Consider the following 20,997-nt stretch of genomic DNA (forward strand, 5'->3'; position numbering starts at 1 on the left):
ATTTGACAGATAGTTATTGACCACATGCTCCATGCCAAAGCAATTTCTGGGGCAAACCATGGTGATCAAAACAGAAAAGATACTAAGCTCCATGGTGTTTACTTCTAATGGAAGAAGATAGGCAAGTAAATTACTTAATAATTGAGATTATTTCAGATACCAGTAGGGAATATTTTTTCAAATTGGGTGATGTGATGGAGGGGAAGGTGAGGGCATGAGAGGCAATGAATTTAGATTTGGTGATTAAGAGAGACCTCATTGAAGAGAAATGTTTGAGAATGAACAGAAGAAACCAGCCAGGAAAAGATCAAGGACAGAGGTTTTGGTTGGGTGAACAGTAAATACAAAGACAGATGGCAGAGGGAAGGCCAGGGTGGCTGGAGGGGGCAGGTGAGGGGAGGGGTGGACCAGGGGAGGGGTGGATGAGATCTGAGCAAAGGGCCTTGTCGGTCATGAAAAGAGACTGGATTTTTGGCCAGGTGCAGTGGCTCATGCCTGTAATCCCAGCATTTTGGGAGCCTGAGGCGGGAGAATCACTTGAGGTCAGGAGTTTGAGACAAGCCTAGCCAACATAGTGAAACCCTGTCTCTACAAAAAAAAAAAAAAAAAAAAAAAAAAAAAAAAAAAAAAAACCACATTAGCCAGGCATAGTGGTGTGCACCTGTAGTCCCAGCTACTGGGGAGGGTGAGGTGGGAGAACCCCTTGAGCCTGGGAGGCAGAGGTTGCAGTGAGCTGAGATCACACCACTGCACTCCAGCCTGGTGACAGAGAGAGATCCTGTTCCCCCAAACAAAAAAAAGAGAGAGAGAGAGACTGGATTTTTATGCAGGTGTAATGGGGAAGCCATCGGCAGTGTTGAAGCAGAGGAGTGGCATGGCCTGACGTTCATTAGAGAAACATGGCTCTGTCTGCTGTAAGGAGAAAGGACAGAGAGAGACATGTGGAGCAGTGAGTCCTGCTAGGCAGTTGTAACCAGAGTCCCCTTCCCAAGCCAGGCCATCACACTTATAGCCAAAACTGGACCCAGCGATCCTGAACATATGCTGCATTCAGCTGCTTCTAAATATCTAGAGTATTTTTAAGTGTTTAAATAACTATTCACATGTATTAAAATCATTTAATTTTGGCATGTGTATATTATGTTGAGACAGGGTCCCACTCTGTCACCCAGGCTGGAGCGCAGTGGTGCAGTCATGGCTCACTGCAGCAGCTCAACGGATCTTCCCACCTCAGCCTCCTGAATTTTGGCATATGTGTTGATATGCAATAAATGAAGTTTAGATTTATAGGTTTTGCAAATTCAGCCCAAATACTTTGCAAGATTTATTTGCTTCATTCCTTGCCTTGCTCTTACTTTTAAGGATATTATTGGAAAATTTGTTGGGGGGCAGAAATTAGGGGTTTTGATAATGAACCAGCTATTTCTAAAGGACACTAGTGAGGCACATCAGATGCTGGGCTAATGCTTTGTGTGTTAGAGTAGCCATTGTTATATCAACCAATAGCTATTTATCCAGTGCCGGACAATACAAGACACTGTGCTAAAAATGGTAGGAGACACAGAGAAGCATATGATACGTTCCTGCTCTCATGGAGCTTGAAATCTCATGCAGAGCCAGGATGCGTTTGCAGAACAGGTAATCCTACCTGACAGCTTGTGCTAAGATCCAGACCAGCGCTGAAGGATATGCCAGGGGATGGAGGAGGGGAGCACCCCAGACAGTGAACAGCTTGAGGAGATGACAGCAAAAGAAGAAAGGTACAGCTTTTTCAAAGGTGATTGACTAGACGGGCCAGAGAATTCACATGGGCTGCTGCATTATAAGGGAATAGTGGGATATGAGGCAAGAAAAGAAAATTGAAACCAGTTGTACAGGGGGCTTAATGCCTGGCCAAGGAATGTGAGCTTTGTACCGTTGGTATTGGGCAGCACTTGAAGGGTTTGGGGCAAGGGAGTGACATGATGAAGAGGTATTTGGGAAGATTAATCCAACAGCTGTGTGCCAGACAGGCAGGAGAGGGGGCAGGAAGCAGCTGCTGTAGGTGATCTTCAGTTGAGGGGCGTGTTGGTCTTGTTGGTTCTGGGTTTTCAAAGTAAAATAATTTTACATATATGTCAAAATTCCCTCATTTTTGGCCATGCGCCTGTAGTCCCAGCTACTAAAGGAGACTGAGGCAGGAGAATCACTTGAACCCAGGGGGCAGAGGTTGCAGTGAGCCGAGATCGTGCCACTACGCTCCACCCTGTGTGGCAGAGTGAGACTCGGTCTCAAAAAAAAAAAAAAAAATCCCTCGTTTTTCCTTATGCCATATGAACTATCTGACGATATGATAGCTTTTATCAAGAAGTGTCCTTTCTTTATATAACATTTTAAAATAGTCCCTTTCTAGAAAAATTATTCACCCCTTTCTCCATTATTTTCTTGAGTAATAGTGACAAGCTAATAAAAAACTGATAAGGAAACAGCAAAAAAGTAGGAAATTATGAAAACAAGTGAATGTTTTGCTAAGGAAATGTTTATTACTGTGGTTCTCATCATTATGAGTTAATTACAGGCTCTCAGCAAATATCCCATTGTGAACTCAGAGGTGCAATATGTTTTATTTGAGAAAGTGAAATAGTGATTTCCTTTCCAGTATTCAGTTGCATTTCCCGCTATTTTAAGACTACTCAGTGGTACCAATGTACTTTGACAACCAATTATCCCAGCATGTCTTTGCAGTGTATTTTAACTATAATGCTTTTTAAAAGCTTGAATTGCAAAAACAGAGTTTTATCTTAATTGATCATATGCGTTTCTAGAATTGTCTAAATACTATTTGTGTGATATCTGAATAACTTAACTAATTTACATGAGCAGAAAAAAAAAACACCTGTTGGAGTAAGACACACAAAACTTCCTTCAAAGCTATTATTTATCATTTTTTTCCTCAGACTTTCTTTAATGTCTTGACTCTTAAGAAAGAATGACATGTAGTCCCTGAGTTCTGGCCAAAATAAAGAATAAGATGTCCCTTAGACCATTCCTGGGAACTCATAATCTGATTTCCTAAAGCCAGTTGCCATCTGATTATTACCGTTACAGGCAATGCAAACCTTAGACTTTGCCCATTTCATCTTATTCTGCCTGGTTCCATCTGAAACCTGCTTTCAAGAATGGCATGGTACACACTCTATAAGCAAAAGGTGACTTTACAGAGTAGGAATTCTCCCTGTTCATGTTGCCTTAAGCGCCCGTTAACTACAATGCATTGTTTAAAAGCTGACATCTGTGATTATTTCAGGCACAGGGCCATTGCTTAATTTACTTTGGTTTGATTTTTTTTTTCTCTCCGCTCTCCCAGTTGGCTTCTCCAGAAGAGTAAAGCCAGACAGTAGTTACTGCTTTGGAAAGAAAAGATAAGCCGAGCACTTTGGAATGCGTTTTTCTAACGCTCCTTCGCCAAGTGTTACATGACTGTATCAAATTTCTTTAGACTTTGATAATGAGAAACAGACAATGCCATAGAAAATACAACCAAGAGATTTGTGGTAATAGAGGATTTCAGAAATACACATGGTTCTAAATGGCTCTGAGATTATGTGCTTAAAGTTCTCCATCTTTTATTTTTTTCATGTTTGAGTAGACCCTACGGTTGATTATCAGGTTGACGAAGGGCAGAGGCCCTGTCTGCTGATTATAAATGTGCATGTGTGTAAAATTTTCACACATAATATAATATTTCAAAGTTATTTTTATGGGGGCTCCGGGGTCCCAGAACTTAAACAAAACTGCTAATCATTGGCTCCAAGAAATACTTAGAAGGAATCATAGTTTTTTTAACATCATATGGAGTCATTTGCAGACTTTTGGGCTACAGATCACATTATGTTTATTTATTCAGCTGGCTTTGGAGATTTGAGCAATATTTGGAGGCACACAAGTCTTTGCCTTGCTTAATAAAAAGTATACTCAAAGGTATCGCTCCAGCATTTTTATACACAAAAGATTCTCACAAACAGGGGTTGATATCGAAAAAAATGTAATTTTGAAATTAAAAAGAAAGAAACTAAACAATCCTGGGGAAAAACATCATCCAGCGGTATCTTTCTTAAGAAATCTTCAGCAGACCTTGTGTCCCTTGTGCTATAAAGCTTGAAAATACATTATTATCTTTTACAAGAACACTGTAAACTGTAACTTGCATTATTCTTTGTGATCATCTACAACACACAAGACCTGGCTCACCTTTTAAGAATAGTCGTTTAACACAGGGTGTGTAATTTTGTTGGCATTATTAGTAGAGCTTTATGTCACGAAGTCAATTCAGTCTTTTCCTTGCAAGAAGGTGGAATAAATATTTCATAGCTATGGCTTTTGAGGAACATTCCGCCTTTCGATCTTGAGGCAGTCTTTCAACATGTATGCCAATCAGAAGTCTTTAACAGATGTAAAATACATCTTGTTTACTTGTCTTTGAAAAATATAAGGATCTCAAGATGCACCTGAAATATTCATTATGTGGACAATACTTCAAGCAGGGCTAGAACTTGCTGAGTGTTTCAACCGCTACCTATTTGTTCAAGTTTTTTCTCTTTTTCTGGTTTTCCTTTTTCTTTCTTTTTTCTTTCTATCTTCCAACATCCCTAATACTTCTAAGTCCATGACTTGTCAAAATGGCTATAATATACCCAGATAAGTAAATTTATTGATAGCATTTAACATCTCAAACATTGTCTTTGATTTGGTTAGCTCTGTGATGGTTTAATGGAAGAATATATTTTGTACCATGAAAATATTTCTTTTACTTCTATTTTTCCTCTTTTTCTTTTGACCAACCTACCCCAGTTATTTTAAGTAATCACTTTATTGTGAAATTATCCTTTGTGTGAGTTTCTCTGTTAACATACAATTAGTATAGGATAATTTCACTGTCAGCAGGATAACTCATTTGTGGAATTTTGCCACAGTGATTTCTGTATTCTTTGCTTTGAGTCTCTATGAGAAATATCCCCACAGATTGAACCCATGACCTCCTCTTCTGATCTATGCTCACCTCTTCAATATTGATTTGTATTTGGCTTGGGTGGAAACTGTTAAATTTTGTGTTAACGTTTAAGACGTGTTTTGTAGATACTGTCATTATTTGATAAGGTGTTACAAAGTGATATCTCTTCAAAGCATTTCTTAAAGACAAAATAGATATTTAATTAAGCTTAAAAAGGAGCAGGATAATGTCTTTTAATTACGCAAACTTAACACACACAAGCGCACACACACACTTTTCTACAAATATGAAACTAGGAAGAACTGCATGTAAAAGAGCTTAGGGTCACGAAAGGCCATAAACTAAAACCATTTTCCCATATGCTACTATATTTCGCATAAAATGCAATAGAACATTTAGAATTCCTGTAAATCATTTTATTTTATCTGATAACACACTAAAATATATTTTCAATTTCCCTTTCCATCTCTTTTTATCAATACCACCGTTTTCTTTTTTCTCACCCCAATCTAAGCTTTTAAGCTTCATTAACAAAAGTGCCTCCCTGCAGAAAAAAATATATCTCAAGCTTTGTCACAGAGCCAACTGCTGTGAGAAGCAAGACAAAAAGGGAACGAAACAAAACTTATTTTCAGGTCTTACGATGTGCCAGGCACTGTAGCAAATTTCTTTTCCATGTGTTTTCTCAATAAAAAATGGAATAAAAACGATGTGTTTTTCCAAATTGCTACTTCATTATATTATATATGACATTGTATTATATTTCTTCTATTATTGTTCCTCGATTATTTTGATGACTAGACTATTATGTCCAGTTTAGAGCAATAGAGCACTGTTCCCAGGGAATAAAACATATGAAACATGAAAGGTAACTCTAGTGGATTTAGTTTTTTATAAAATAGTCTATCCCATAAGAAGTAAAGAATATCCTGGTTCTCACTGAAGTTATTGATGGACAAAAATACAGGTACAAACAAGAGAAATTTAGTTCAGACATCAGAAAGAATGCTCACGTGAATCGTGTCTTTCACAAATACGCATGAAAAATGTTAATACTTTTGGGGTGTTTTTATGAGAAACTAGGTAGCTATATTTGTGGGCTGATTTATATACATTCTTAACTTTTATAAGTGCTACCTTAACCCTAATTTAATACTTTGAGAATTTGAAAGAATAGAGCTCAGAATAAAATTAACAGTTCAGTGAATATATTAATTTCACCAAGGCAAAGATGAATTAGATGGCTTCTAGGACAGTGTTTGTTCCTTTGTTTGTCTTTTTAGCCCAACATTCATACTTCTTCAAAGAACTGTAGGCAATGCATTTTTAACAAAATCACAATGACTCTGCTACTCTCATGAAGATTTATTAATACTGACTACTAAATAAAAATGTCAAAGACAGTAAATATCATGCATAAAAAGCATGAAGAAACGCTACATTGGTTTGAGGACAAATAGGAAATGTAATGTACATTCTGGGTAGAAAATGCATTTCTAGTAATGTTAGGTAAAAACAAATTATAGGCAGAAAGTTAATGGTTCTCATGATACCTGAATAAGAAGGCAAAATTGAAAGAAATTTGGGCTCTCTGCAATATACAAACAAGTGAGTTACCTGCCCTTTACACTCGCCCTTGGGTACCCAGTTCCCTTAAGCCTTTGTCCTGGGTCCAGAGATCTAAGTGTAGTTGGCCACAGGCAAGAATCATTATTGCAGGTCCCCTACTTATGAAACTTTTTGTGTGCTAACTTCCGTCTCTTTATGGCAGTGATTCTCAAGCCTCTTGATTGTGGCTCACTTACAGATATACATACCCCAGACTATTTCCATTTTCCAAGCGAAAAAGACCCCATAGTAACAAAATACTTTGGGATAAACAAAATAACAATCAACATATTATAATATAGTACCAACACAGCACAGCCCATGATGAGCAAATATAAAATCTAATAATAATGTCACAAATATGTTAATTCATGTCAGTTTGCAACCAAAACAGCAGTAATAACCACATATGCCTTCCTAGATTTCAAGAACTCTAACAAGTTTCATGTGAACATGAATCACAGGACCACTGCAAGGCTCTCAGGCATGAGGTTGTAATCAAACGTCTTAGTGGAATCCTGGCTTAGAGTTCTCAGTTAATTCTGGTAACACACTAGTATTAGTTGATGAATAGCATCTTCCACCAACTCAGCAAATACTAGTGAGTATCCATTAGCCTCTGTGAAACTGCACATTATTCAACTATAAAAGGCAAAGAACTACCAGTTCTGTCCATCAGGCTGAACTTTGAATTTCCGCAGGAGTATAAGGGTCATACTTTGCGTTTGAGGGATTTCAGCATCAATGCACTGATAATGACCTGATTGAGTCAGAAGCTGTTCCCAGATGGAGATTTCATTTTCACCCTGTCTACTTGGGTGCCAATGGCTACAGACTTGAATAACCCAGGAGACAAAAAGAGAGAGAGAGAGAGAAAGCAAAAAGAAAAAGAGAGAGAGTTGTGTCTCAGTAAGCCAGCAGTGGTCTATCTGAATAATGATCTACCTTACTATACAAAACATCTTATAATCAGAATCCAGTTAGACCACGAACTGGGAAACCGGTGCGGGTAACAACTAGAGCTGACAGCAAAGTAGTCAGTGGTCAAATGAGCTGAGATATGGATCAGAGCCAAATAAAATAGGGGAGTTCTGATAGGACAACAACAAGCTGATGGGTTAAACCGCCCGTATAGGTATGAACTGAGATCTTAGAGCCCTAATATTCCAGATGGGGAATCTCGATGCCCAGCAATTCCTTAACTAGAGCTTTGTGTGTTACAATTGCTCTCACCCATTTAAGTCAGTGTTTTACAGAGGGCACCCTCCTTTTCCCAAGACTGAATTATCAAAGCCAAATTAGCAAACCGCGTCTTTCATTACTTGTTCTCCACTTGCTCTACAGTGAGCTGATTCTGTGGCTCAGATAAAGGCTTGGTGACACCTGCTTGTCTGAACATATCAATCCACCCTTACAAAGTAATAGAAAGTGTGTTCTAATGTGAAATAACTATTGCTTATCCTGTTCTAATTTCCAGTTACATTATTCAAATACTACTGGAATTGACTTACAAGCATCTTTCACCATTCTTTGGAGCTTACAGATAGAAAAAGTGTTTAATAAACTTCACCTGAGTAACAAGGCAAACTGTGCTGGCTGTCGATTGCCAATACGCTGTTTGGATATTAGCTTAGAGCACGGGATTTAGATCTTACTAGCTGTTGTGAACAGTTGTCATTCTATTAATAAATCTTTAAAGGAAGGCTCATTCCTGGAGATTTTACATTTTATTTCCAGAAAAGCCAAGAACAAATGTGAATATGACTAATAGCTAATTTTTTCTCTCCTTTCTTCTTTTTCTTGTTGCCGATCATGATGGCCCTTCAGGGGAAAAAGGGACAGAAGACACAAAATGCATTCTTTGGAGTTGGGTTTAGACACCTTCAGTTTTCTGCTAAAAAGTTCTAGTCTGGTTGACCCCGAATCCTCTTAGTGTTTGATCATGGACACGCTGACAGTACCGTCATCCGCATGCCTACACAGAGGATGGCAAAGATGAGGGGCTGAAGGCCTGCTAAAGCACTTTCGTCGTTGACAAAATAGGCAGTGACCTTAATCAGTGACTCTCTAAGCTTTTTAGCACTGACAGAAATAACCGTTTTTTTCCACTCTGTCTATTTTCATCATAGACACTTTTTCCTCTGATCTTCAGATATGATACAGGTCCATAGGTTTGTAGCGCTTTAGAAATCCGGTCAGTGTACTCTTCTTCCGTTTGCATTATGATTCTTATCAAAATCCCCCAAATATATATTTAAGGAGACTTGATTGGAAAAAATCTCAGAATATAGAAAAATATCTATCTATGAACAGAGAAATTGGTCAGTTTAAGTCCATTTTAAATAATCAGTTTGGTTACCACTGTTTATAAACCTGTACAGAATACGAATGGCTCTAAATTGTATACTATATTCATTCTCTTTAAATCCACAGGTCTTAGTTATTTTTCTAAATATTTGCAAGGGGTATGAAATTCCTGAAAGCTGAAAATGGTTTTTGCAAGGGAAAAGTTAACAGTAAATGATTATTTTAATTCATTTGATATTTGGAAACCTTAATCTTGATTGCATGGCTAAACTCAATAGCACCCTTAAGTAATTATTCTCCGTAAATTAACGTACTATTTCTATCTTCTGTAATTTTCAAGAAATCAAGGCTGTTAACTCTAAGCTATAGCTAAAATCACAGTGAATCTAGAAGTTTCTAACATCCTCCTGGTTAACTGTGTGGTGATCAGTTGTGGCTAATTCCTCATTAGGATGGACTAAACAACCAAACCAACTGCTCCTCCACGCGGTTACTTAGTTTATCTAGATACTGCCTTGCTTTGTTTCTTCGGCATATAATTGCAAGTAATAAAAATCCTGTAATTGTAAAAGAATGAGAAGTCACTGCAATTATATATGTACGATTTATAGCTTTTGAAATGATTATTTTTGTCATTTATTCTAATCTGTGAACCCTAGCCAGGCTAAGTCCTGAATCACTGCGTGATGTTCAAGAGAGGCTGCTTTTCAGAAAAGAGAACAACGGCCCTGGTGTGTGTAGAATAACCGAATATCAGGCCAGCTCCATTGCCCCACAATTTTTACTGTCATTTTTTCATCTATCCAAGTCAACAAACAAGACAAATAACCACTTTTCCGTATTAACCCTGCCTGAATTTTAAAACATTCTGCGTTTGAACACAGCCTCCTCCATAAAACTTTTGTCACTTGTCTTTCCTAAGGACTCCTGCCTCTTCTCTGATTGCTTCCTCCCTCCTAGATGGGAGTCTGTCCATATACCCCCTCCCTTTATATTCTGTACTGTCCCTCGGCGATCTCATCTAACCTCATTGCCTTAATGATCACTTTTCTGAGACTTGAAGTTTTGTTTTGTTTTGTTTTAAATCTCTGACCCTTGGACCACACTGACTCCCCTGCTACAGATCCCCCAATAAAGCTCTGCTTCTCATCATGCATTATTATAATCCTCTCTATCAGTTTGTCTCCATAAGCTGGGAATTCCGTGAGGCCTGGGCTCATAGCTTTCTAATTTCACTGTGGAATTTCTAGCACAGTGCCCGAATTGTTACGAGTGACTTAGTCGCTACTCTCACAGTTTCACCTCAGTTCCAATCCCTCTGGAAAATTCCTTCAATCAAACTGAAATACATCAAATTCCCCCTCCTATTTCCATTACGTTCAAACTCTGCAGCTTGGTCATTTTGTCCCCCGGACTTGGGCTGCCCCCATCCAATCTTCCTGCCCCAGGCCCTGCCTTGAAGACCATACTCATCCTCAGTCTCCATTTAGGCCCCACCTCCTCCAAAAAGTATCACCTCTCCCGTTGGAAGTCACCTCTTCTGCCTCCTGACTCCCAGAACATTTGATTATACCTCTTTTATGATACTCACCAGTTTGGTATATTTATTACACTTCTTTGTTTGCTTAATTTCCTTGAAGAAAAATTTTTACAATAGACAGCTACAGATCTCCTGTACCACCTGGTACATGCAAAGATAGCAATTGCTTGTTACATGACTGAGCAAACGAGTTATCATTTTATAGTTATGTAGAAAAATACATCAGGAAATAGGTGACATATACTGTTATGATAAAATTAATGTTGTATAGGATAGCAATTTTTCTATTTGTTCTGTTTTTCCAGGCTTGTACCATAACCAATACCCCTGCTTGGCAACTCTAATGAGCAAACTGCCACAAAATTGAGAGAGAACACACCTTTTTGGTAAGTAGCATATGCATTTCTACATCTGATGGTAAGCACAAAGCTAATGTTTATGCCTCCATTTTGTTTAAAGTCCTATTTAATAAAAATTGTAGATGTTCTGGTATATTTTCTTGGAGGGAGAGGGAATTGAGGAAAAGTTTTCAAGAAAACTGTTATTTCTTCCAGACATCTGTATAAAACCTTTCAGGTTTGACACAATGTTGAGGTAATTCCCTATATTTCTGGAAATAATTTATATTTTACGGGAAATTTTTTGGAAGCATAACATACATTCAGCAAATGTGAGAACCATAAGTGCACAGCTTGATGGGTGTTTACAAAGGGAGCACATCCTTTAACCAGGACCCACCCCATTAACAAACAGCGTATTCTCCACACGCCAACAGGTATCTCCAGCCCCCAGCCCCTTCTAGTCACACCCCCTCCCACTTCCCTTCCCTCACCCCAGCATGGCTAACCAGGATCATGACTTCTAACACTGCAAATTTATTTCCCCTGCTTTTAAATTTTATATAAACAGAGGAACTATCTTTTTGAAGGCCTTAAAAAAGACGAAATTGAGAAAATGAACAAGAAGGCCAAGTGATTTTCTATTTATGTAACAGTTGTTTTGCCACATGATTTGACAACTAATTGGCATTCTCTCACCTTTACTCTCAACCCCAGCAAACATCACCTGTTTTAATTGAGGGTCGCTACTGCTTCAGCCTCTACTTGTGTTCTTCTCATATTTGTGCTTAATAAATTACAACTTGCCCAAGATCAGCAAAGGTATTCATCACGTCAAATGTTTACAGCAACTGCCTTTTATAATTAAAGCAAAAGATTGTCTTTTAGCATTGACTGATTAAATTGGTAATTAATATGGGATGAAGATTTTGCATGGTTTCTCAAAGCAACCAAGAAGAGAGAGGTAGATCAGCAAACGGCTTAATAACATGTTTCTTAAAGACTTTATTGTATTTAGCATAATAAATGACAAAATAGGATCGCATTTCTTTATTTCAAGAAAGATAATTGCATTTCCAGTTATTTATTCCAGAGAAGGCCTTCCCAACAGCCTCTAGATTCCTGCTAATTTTTAGGCCTCTTTCTAAGAAATAGCAATTAAATCCTAACACTTCGAATGCTCCACTTAATATTAGGATTTCTACCTATCCTAAATTTCCAAAAAAAAAAAACTGTTGCTGACCAATTTTCTTATACTATTATTAAATGTTAGGGTTCCAATCCTACATTATTAATTTCCATTTTAGGTTATCTGTTTCCTTTCATAAAAATAATTTCTCATCTAAACCATTTCTTTACATTTAGTGTCATTATTAATCTGCAAATCACAGTGCGATATTTTATCTCATCTTATCTATTATATGTTAATTATCTGTTACCCAGAAGAACTTCTTGACTTTGCTCTTAAATTTTAGGAAACACTTCAGTTTAGAGGGGTTTGCAGTCCTCTATATACCTATGTCACCTTACATATTCTTAAACATGTATTTAATTTATCTTTAATTATGTAAATCATGTATGCAAGAAAAGGATTTAAAGTAATAATTCCTACTCAGTTTTGTTTAAATCTATCTAGGAGTCTTCTAATTAATTTAAGGTTATGCGTGTTATAAAGCAGTTAGTGAGTTGCAAAGTTAAAATTGGTATTAAATAATTGAATTGTTTGTAATCTAAAGGATAAATGCTGAGGGGATGGATACACCCTTCTCCATGACATTTTTCACATTCATGCCAGCATCAAAACATCGCATGTAACCACCCATAAATATATACAACTACTAGGTACCCACAAAAATTAAAAATTTACATTTTTTGAAACCAAGACTTTGAGATTTAGAGAGATGTATAAGCTTAACATTTATGGAGTGCACTGAGAATTTGCTTGATATTCTTCAGAAAAAAGGGATAACCTAGTCACTGCCTAATGGGATTTGTGTCTAAATTAGTAGAAAGTAAATAAAATATCACAAGAACACTCAAAAAATAATAAAAATAATAAAATTGGCATTAAAATGCACAATTTGACAGTATCTCAACTTAAAAAAATGTTGGAAATTGCAGAAGTAGACACATGGAAATACTCCATTGAGCCATTAATGTGAAAAACAAGGAGTTATTTCTGTAATGAAGACAAGGGCAATTCTACTTATCCACAACCAATGAACAAGCACCATTCTGTCTACCATGAAGGTTGGTTTTACCTACCCTTGACCTTCACTGAAAGGTAATCATGCAACGTGTGCATTTCTGCTTCTGGCTTCTTTCATTCAACGTGATGTTTTTCAGTTCCATGCCTGTTGTTGAGTATGACAGTAGTCATACATTTATTTTTTACTCTTGAATAGTATTTCATTGATTAATATGCCACAAATTTTTAATCATTCTCCTCCTGTATATTTGGGTTGTTTCCAAGTTTTAGATACTATGATTCAAGCTATTATGAAAGTTGTTGTAGAAGTCTTTTTGTGGCCATATGTATTCATTTCTCTGGGGATAATACCAAGGAATAAAATTGCTGGTTAGCTTATAACACACTGTCTAGCAGTATTTTCGAGTCTTTGTCCCATGTTACACTCTCACTAGAAATGGATGAGCATTCCATTTGTCCCAAATAACAATTGGTGTTATTATTCTTCTGGGTTTAACTTTCTTGTGATCTCACTGTGGCTTTAGTTTACATTATCCTTATGACTAATGATGCATATTTTCATGTGCTTGTTAGCCATTCATGAGTCTGCCTTTTTTGGAGTGTCTATTTGAGTCCTTTGCCCATTAGATATGCTTGTCTGACTTGCTTTTAAAATATCTCTTGGGTATTTGGGTATTTGCTTTTTGGATATTTTCCTTTAAAATATCTTTTGGGTAGACCTTTGTCAGATTTTATGTACTATGAATATTTTCATTCTGTTAGTGACTTGCCTTATTTCTTAATGATGTCTTATGATAAATAGGCTTTTTAAAATTTTGATGACATTGATCAATATTTTCTTTTGTTCTTGGTGCTTTCTGTATCCTCTCTAAAAAATATTTGCCAATACCAGGTTTGAAAATCTTTATAGTTTTGATGCAATTGGATCTATGATTATCTTGAATTAGTTTTTATGCATAGTGTGAAGTAGGGGTTGAAATGCATTCATTTTTATATGTTCACACAATTATTTCAATATAGCAAAAAAAATCACTTCTTTTCAAATTGAATAGCTTTGGAATTTTAGTGAACGTTGATGGGTCATATGTGTCTATTTCTGAACTGTTTATTCTATTTTATTGATCTATTCTATTATCCCTATATCAATACCACACTAAGAACACTGTAGTCTTGATATCAGGTGATATAAGTCCCCCAATTTTATTCTTCTTTTTCATGAACTTTTCTAGCCATTTTAGATCCTTTACAATTCCATATATGGCTTAGAATCAACTAGTCATTTTCTATAAAAGAGCTTTTTGAGATTTTGATTGACATTACATTGAATCTATAGTTCAATTTGAAGAAAAATGGCTATTTTAACAATTTTGAGTCTTCCAATCCATGAATATGGTAACTCTCTCCTTTTATTTAGATCTTTTATAATATTTTGTATTTTTTAGTTTAGAGCTCTCTAGTAGATTTTTTATAGATTCCTTTGAATATTTATGTAAACAGTCATTTTGTCTATGAATAAAGAGTTTTACTTCATCTTTTCCAAACTTTATGCCTTTTATGTCTTTCTCTTTACTTATTGTACTGTCTCAGACTATCCATACAATGTTGAATAGAAGGGGTGAGAACAAAGTATATTTGCCTAGTTTCTGATCTCAGGAAAGGAAAAAATATTCAATATTTTGTTATTAAGTTTGACATTAACTTCAGGCTTTTCATAGATGTTTTCTCAGACTAAGGAGGTTCCTTTTTATTCCTACTTTGTTAAGTGTGTTTTATAATCAAAGGGTGTTCAGTTTTGTCAAAAGCTTTCCTTCCTGCATACATTGAAATGATTCTATGGTCTTTCTTCCTTTTCTGATAATTTGGTGAATTAAATTGATTTTTTAAGTGCTAAGCCCATCTTGCATTCCTGGGATAAACCCTCATTTGATCATAAGGTATGGCTATTTTATGTAATCCTAGATCTGACTTGATAGTGTTTTGTTAAAACTTATTTATGTCTATATTCAGGAGAAATATTGGTTTCTATATTTTCTTGAAATATTTTTGTCAAGTTTTATTCCAAGACACTGTTGGCATCATTAAATGAGCTGGAAAGTATTTAAATATTTCCTCCTTTTGTGTTTTCTTAAATAATTTGTGTAGATTTATATGTTTCATAAAATTTTTATAGAAATTCACCAGAGCATTCATGTAGGCTTAGAGTTATCTTGGTGGGGAGCTTTTTAATTGCAATTTAAATATATGTGTGTATACGTATATAATATTTATATATATATATAAAGTTATTCAGGTTTTCTGCTTTTTGTGTTAATATTTGCAGGGTTTTACTTTTTTTAAACTTTTATTTTAAGTTCAGGGGTACATGTGCAGGTTTGTTACATAGGTAAACCTGTGTCATGAGGGTTTGTTGTACACATTATTTCATCACCCAGGTATTAAGCCCAGTACCCATTAGTTATTTTTCCTGATCCTCCCCTTCCTTCCACCCTCTGCCTTCTGATAGGCCCCAGTGTGTGTTGTTTCCCTCCAAGTGTTGATGTGACAAACAGTGTTGTTCAATATACTTATTTCATTTAAGTTGTAAAGTGTATTTACACAAATGTCCATAATATTTCTTTATTATCCTTTGAATGTCTCTATGAATTGTGATCATATTCCCTCTCTCATCTTTGATATTATTTTTTGTTTTCAGATTTTTTTCTTGATCAGTCTTGCTGGGGCCCATTAAGTTTATTAGCCTTGGTACCAGCATGAGAACGGACAGAGGCATTGAAGTCTTACTGGGAGGAGGAGTTCAGACTTGTTCTTACTTCTGGAGCCTTTGTTCTCAGCTCCTCTAACAAACTTACTCATTTACATTTCAGCAGTCATCACCTGGCCTTATGAAAAACACATAGTATCAACATTTGGATTTGTTGATTTTCTTTATTTTTATTTTTTCTTAATTAATTGCCTTATTCTCTTATTTTTACTATTTCCTTTCATTTTCTTACTTTGATTTTTATGTGACCTTTTTTCAGATACTTAGGAGGTAATTAAAATTATTAGCTTTAAGTCTTACTTCTCTTCTAATATAAGCATTTTTTTTTTTCCAGATGGAGTATCGCTTTGTCGCCCAGGCTGGAGTGCAGTGGCAAGATCTCAGCTGACTGCAACCTCCAACTGCTGGGTTCAAGCGATTCTCCTGCCTCAGCCTCCCGAGTAGCTGAGATTACAGAGGCATGCCAACACACCCAGATAATTTTTGCATTTTTTAGTAGAGATGGGGTTTCACCATGTTGACCAGGCTGGTCTCAAACTTCTGACCTCAGGTGATCTGCCTTCCTCAGCCTCCCAGAGTGCTGGGGTAACAGGCATGAGCCACCACGCCCGGCCTAATATAAGTATTTTAATGCTACCAATTTTCCTTGAATGTCTGCTTTAACTGCATTCCATAAATTTTTATTCATGGTGTTTTTATCATCATTTAACTCAAAATATTTTCTGATTTCTCTTATGATTTATTCTTTCATTATGCATCATTTAGAGGCATGTTGTTTTATTTCCAAATAATTGGGGATTTTCTATATCTCCTATTCTGATTGATCCCTAATTGAATTCCACTGTCATTAGAGATGTACTTTGTGAGATTTCTATTTTTGGAGATTTATTTAGACATTCTATTTTATAGCCCAGCATCAGCAAGATCTATCTTGGCAAATGTTTTAAGTGCATTTGAAAGAAATATGTACTCCGAAGTTCTTGAGTACGGTGTGTGTGTGTGTGTGTGTGTGTGTGGTTTTTTGTTTTTTGTGTTTATTTGTTTGTTTGTTTTTGAGATGGAGTCGCCCAGGCTGAAGTGCAGTGGCATGATCTTGGCTCACTGCAACCTCTCCATCCCGGGTTCAAGCGATTCTCCTACCTCAGCTTCCAGAGTAGCTGGGATTACAGGCGGGCACCACCACGCCCAGCTAATTTTTGTATTTTTAATAGAGACAGGGTTTCACCATGTTGGCAAGGCTGGTCTCAATATCCTGACCTGGTGATTCACCTGCCTTAGCCTCCCAAAGTGCTGGGATTACAGGCGTGAGCCACCGAGCCCAGCCTAATTTTTGTATTTTTATTAGACATAGGGTTTCACCATGCTGGCCAGGCTGGTCTCAAACTCCTGACCTCAGGTGACCCACCCACCTCAGCCTCCCAAACTGCTGAGATTACGGGCGTGAGCCACTGCACCCAGCCGAGTATGGCATTTTATAAGTATCAATTTATTTAATCTGGTTGATCATGTGGTTGACATTTTCTTTATTTTTTATCTACTTATTCTACAAAATACTGACAAAGAAGTGTCAAAAATGTCTAACTATTAGTGTGATTTTGTCAATTTCCCTTTTTTCTTCTGTCGACATTTGCTTCACATATTTTTGAATCTCTGTTATTAGGTGCATACACACATACCTGTTGTTGGAGCTGTTCTAAGTTCCTAATCAATGAAGACTTTTGTTATGATAAAATGTCTCTCTTTCACCCTTACCACTCAGACTGGGTTGGCTTCAACTTCTCTCCATCCTGCATGATAAAAGAGATAAACAGAGAGATTAGCCCTCAGCCTCAGGAAGAATAGCCAATGCCTGCTTGATCACATGGAATCTTGCCCTCCATTTGTACAACATAAGCGTTAGCCAAAGACCCACAGAGACTCCACACAGACTTCCACTCCTTCCTCCTATCCCTACCCTGTACCGTCCTCCTTTCTGGTACCCTACCATGCCTGTTCCAGATGCTACAGCAGCCCCGGTGGCTGATCTCCTTCTCCTCTGTTTAATGTTAACACAGTGTTCTACTTGGGCTCTACTTCTTTGCATGCAATCTGGAAACTGCCACAAGGCAGGGAGCCAGGACAAATATAGAGTTCCCTTTATGTGCTTCCCTTCTCTCAAAGATCCGTCCTGCACTGCCTGTTGTTCATTCCCTCCATACAGTTATTGTATATATCGTGTCCAGTTTTATTGTTGTTTAGGATGGGAGAACACATCCAGGGCCAGTTATTCCCTCATGGCCATGTGTTGAAGCGCTTCTGCTTTTTCATGTTTTTTAGTGATAGACAAAATAATTGCAGCAAGTCTCTGTTCGCATTTTGGTAGAGTAAAAGGACATCTCATCATCTTCAAATCTAGCCAAATAAAATACCCACCAATCTCTCATAAATAAGGCGGATATGTCTGCTGTTTACCTAACGTAGTCCCAGTTAATACCTATTATTAATTTCACTCTCAAAAATATCCTCACTTTTGTAATAAATGACCTGGCTATCCTATTTATAAATCTTAGTAATAGCAATTTGTTAGAGAATCCCATAGTCCAAATTTACCTTCATTATTCATTAGTTTTTCATATTCAGTTTATCTTTTCCAAATTTAATATTGTTATTTCTTCTTTAGGAATCTATTTTTTTTTACCAGTTTGTAAGTCTTCATACAACCTACCTCTCCATTCTCTAACACTCTGAAATAGGTTTTAAATGTGGTCAAAATGTGTCTTTGAGAGATAAACTGCACAACACAAACCATACTTTTATTAGACAATTCTTACAGTAGGAAAAACATGTCCCATTTACTCACAAATTTCTCCCTCTCAATGAGTCAAAAGACGACAACACATTGATCTTTCCTGCCATGTTTGATGGAATTTCCTGCATGGACTCTACGTTCAGAGCCCTGGGTTGGTATAAGTGTGCCAATGGACAGAGGCCATAAAGTATTATTAGGGGGAGAAGTTAAGACTTGTTCTTAATTCTGGAGCTTCTGTTCTCAGTTCCCCTGACAAACTTAGTGATTTACATTTTAGCTATCATTACCTGGCCTTATGAAAAGCACATAATAACTTGAATATGCCCAAACATCCCACAGAAAAAAAAAATATGCAGAGAAATCTGTCCCACATTTCCTTACCTTTGGAAAAGAATGAATTACTTAAGCAAAACAGCATTTGAAAGTAAATGTGGTATCTTTGGCCGTAAATATGCTTCCTCCTCTTTAAAGGTACGATGTCCTCTGGACTATATTTCTGGCCATGGAGTCCATGCCTTGAAAGCTTAGTAAACATGATATAAGACAAATACTCTTGTTCATTATTTATTTTCTTTGACTATACACCTAGTTAATGCAGACTGACAACCTGAATGGCTATCCAGTTATTTTTCAATGACCAAGTTATATATCATATTGAGGATAGTAATAAATGTTGAACTTTCAAATCTTATGCAAATATGTTGTATTTCCATATATCTCATGTTTGGCAATTTATTACTTTTATGTTTTTATTTTGAAACTATTTATAACCTATTTATTGTCAGACTTGTACCTACCATGAAATATGGGGAACACCTTTCATTAAGTGGAAGGTTTTCTTTTATGATAGAGCTTATAGAAGATTCAAACTGTTAGTCAGAGGCACTTATTTTGAGAGAGTGGCAGCTTGGGTGCTGTAATACGTTTCTTCTGTTTTAAAACATCCCAAAGAATGCTGTCAGCTCTAAGTTTCTATACCTAGTATCTACTAAATCAGATCAAGCCATTTTTACATAACGGTTGCAAATGTGTTTTTTTGAATGTTAAATCTGTTTCTATTTTTCAATCAATTTAAAATGTGTAGAAAAAGTGTTCTGATTGTATATTATCCAATTTTCATCAGCTGCCGGAAGGAAGTGCTGTGAAAATCTGTGATTTAAAACCCTTAAAACTTCTGCTTGAAATGCATGTTTTGTTAAGAACATTAGATATGCAAAGTATTTTGAACAGAATTTTGATGTCTTTATTAATAGCATTTAAAAGTTTTAGGATTTCAGATATTCATAGATTGTATTCTCCTTGATTCGCAAGGTCATATATTTTAGGTCTTTATATTTCTCCTTTAGGAAATAATTGGAACTGTGAAGGAAACTGGGAAAAGAAAAATAAAGAAATAATTATATGATTAATAACAATTTTATCTTTTCTCAGAGTTATTGGAAAGTGTATTTTATATAAGATATATATATATATATATAACCACAAATATCAGTAAGCACTTACCTAAAACCCATTGTATATCAATCGTTTGCCTGTGAGCTGTGTAACATACACAGGTCTTGCCTTCCAGGAGTTTGTGATGTAGTGAAATGTATAAAAATATACATGTCAAAGGAGTGGCTTAAGTACCGTTGGAGTTTAGAGGGGGTAAACAATTTTTTCTTCCTGTAAGACTTTATGTCTGAAGCGGGATTTGAGTTGAGGAATAAAGGTGATACATAATAGTAATTCGTGATAAAAATAATATTGAATGACAAATTCAAATGCAATATTTGTTTTATTAAATCTAAGCAACTTAGGTTGGATATAAAAAATAAGGGTGGAAGATACAAAATAATCCAATTACAGCAGATGCTTTTTTATAGCTATATTTTGTTTCATGCTAACTGAAAAATTAGAAGCAGAAAAACTCTGTTAATTAGTACTTTCTTTAGTTTTTTTATATTTAGTTTTACCTCCTCTATGAGTCAGCATTTATGTTTATCCATATGAAGAGATTGCCAAAAAATCGTGACTTAAACATACAGGGATTGATTTTCTCACTTAAGGCAAATCCCAAGGCATAGCAGCTCCATGATGTCACTGGGGTTTCTTTCTAGCCCTTTAACCACCCACCCCTGTGGTATTGAATCAAGTCCAAGACAGCACCTGGAGCTCCAGTCATCACATCTCTCTTCCAGGCCTACAGCAAGAGGAAGGAACAAAGAAGGGTGCCAGCCCTTCCTTGAAGGCCTTAAGGAAGTACCACATGCTGCTTTGCTTATACACAACCAGTGGCCAAGAGGTTGTCAAATAGCCACATCTATTACATGGAGGCTGGAAAATGCAGTCTTCTAGATGGATGTGGATTGCCCAGACTAAGGACAGGGTTTGGTGGTAGTGGGGAAACGGAGGAGCCTACTGTAGGCGTATGGCTGTTTCTGTCATTCCTGCTAAACATGTTTAAGGTTCCTGAT

General features: G+C 36.6%; 1 protein-coding gene across 1 annotated transcript in view; it reads left to right on the top strand.

Annotated features, from left to right (window-relative positions):
- The window catches only part of TENM3 (teneurin transmembrane protein 3), a 2,735,422-nt gene that overhangs the window by 1,793,175 nt on the left and 921,250 nt on the right, over positions 1 to 20,997 (top strand). Inside the window, exon 8 of the mRNA XM_034959455.3 lies at positions 10,751 to 10,831. The gene's annotated coding sequence lies outside the window, so the exon portion shown is untranslated. The remainder of the gene's footprint in view (positions 1 to 10,750; positions 10,832 to 20,997) is intronic.

The sequence above is a fragment of the Pan paniscus genome, chromosome 3, assembly GCF_029289425.2.
Source record: "Pan paniscus chromosome 3, NHGRI_mPanPan1-v2.0_pri, whole genome shotgun sequence".
In the NCBI taxonomy this organism is placed as follows: Eukaryota; Metazoa; Chordata; class Mammalia; order Primates; family Hominidae; genus Pan; species Pan paniscus.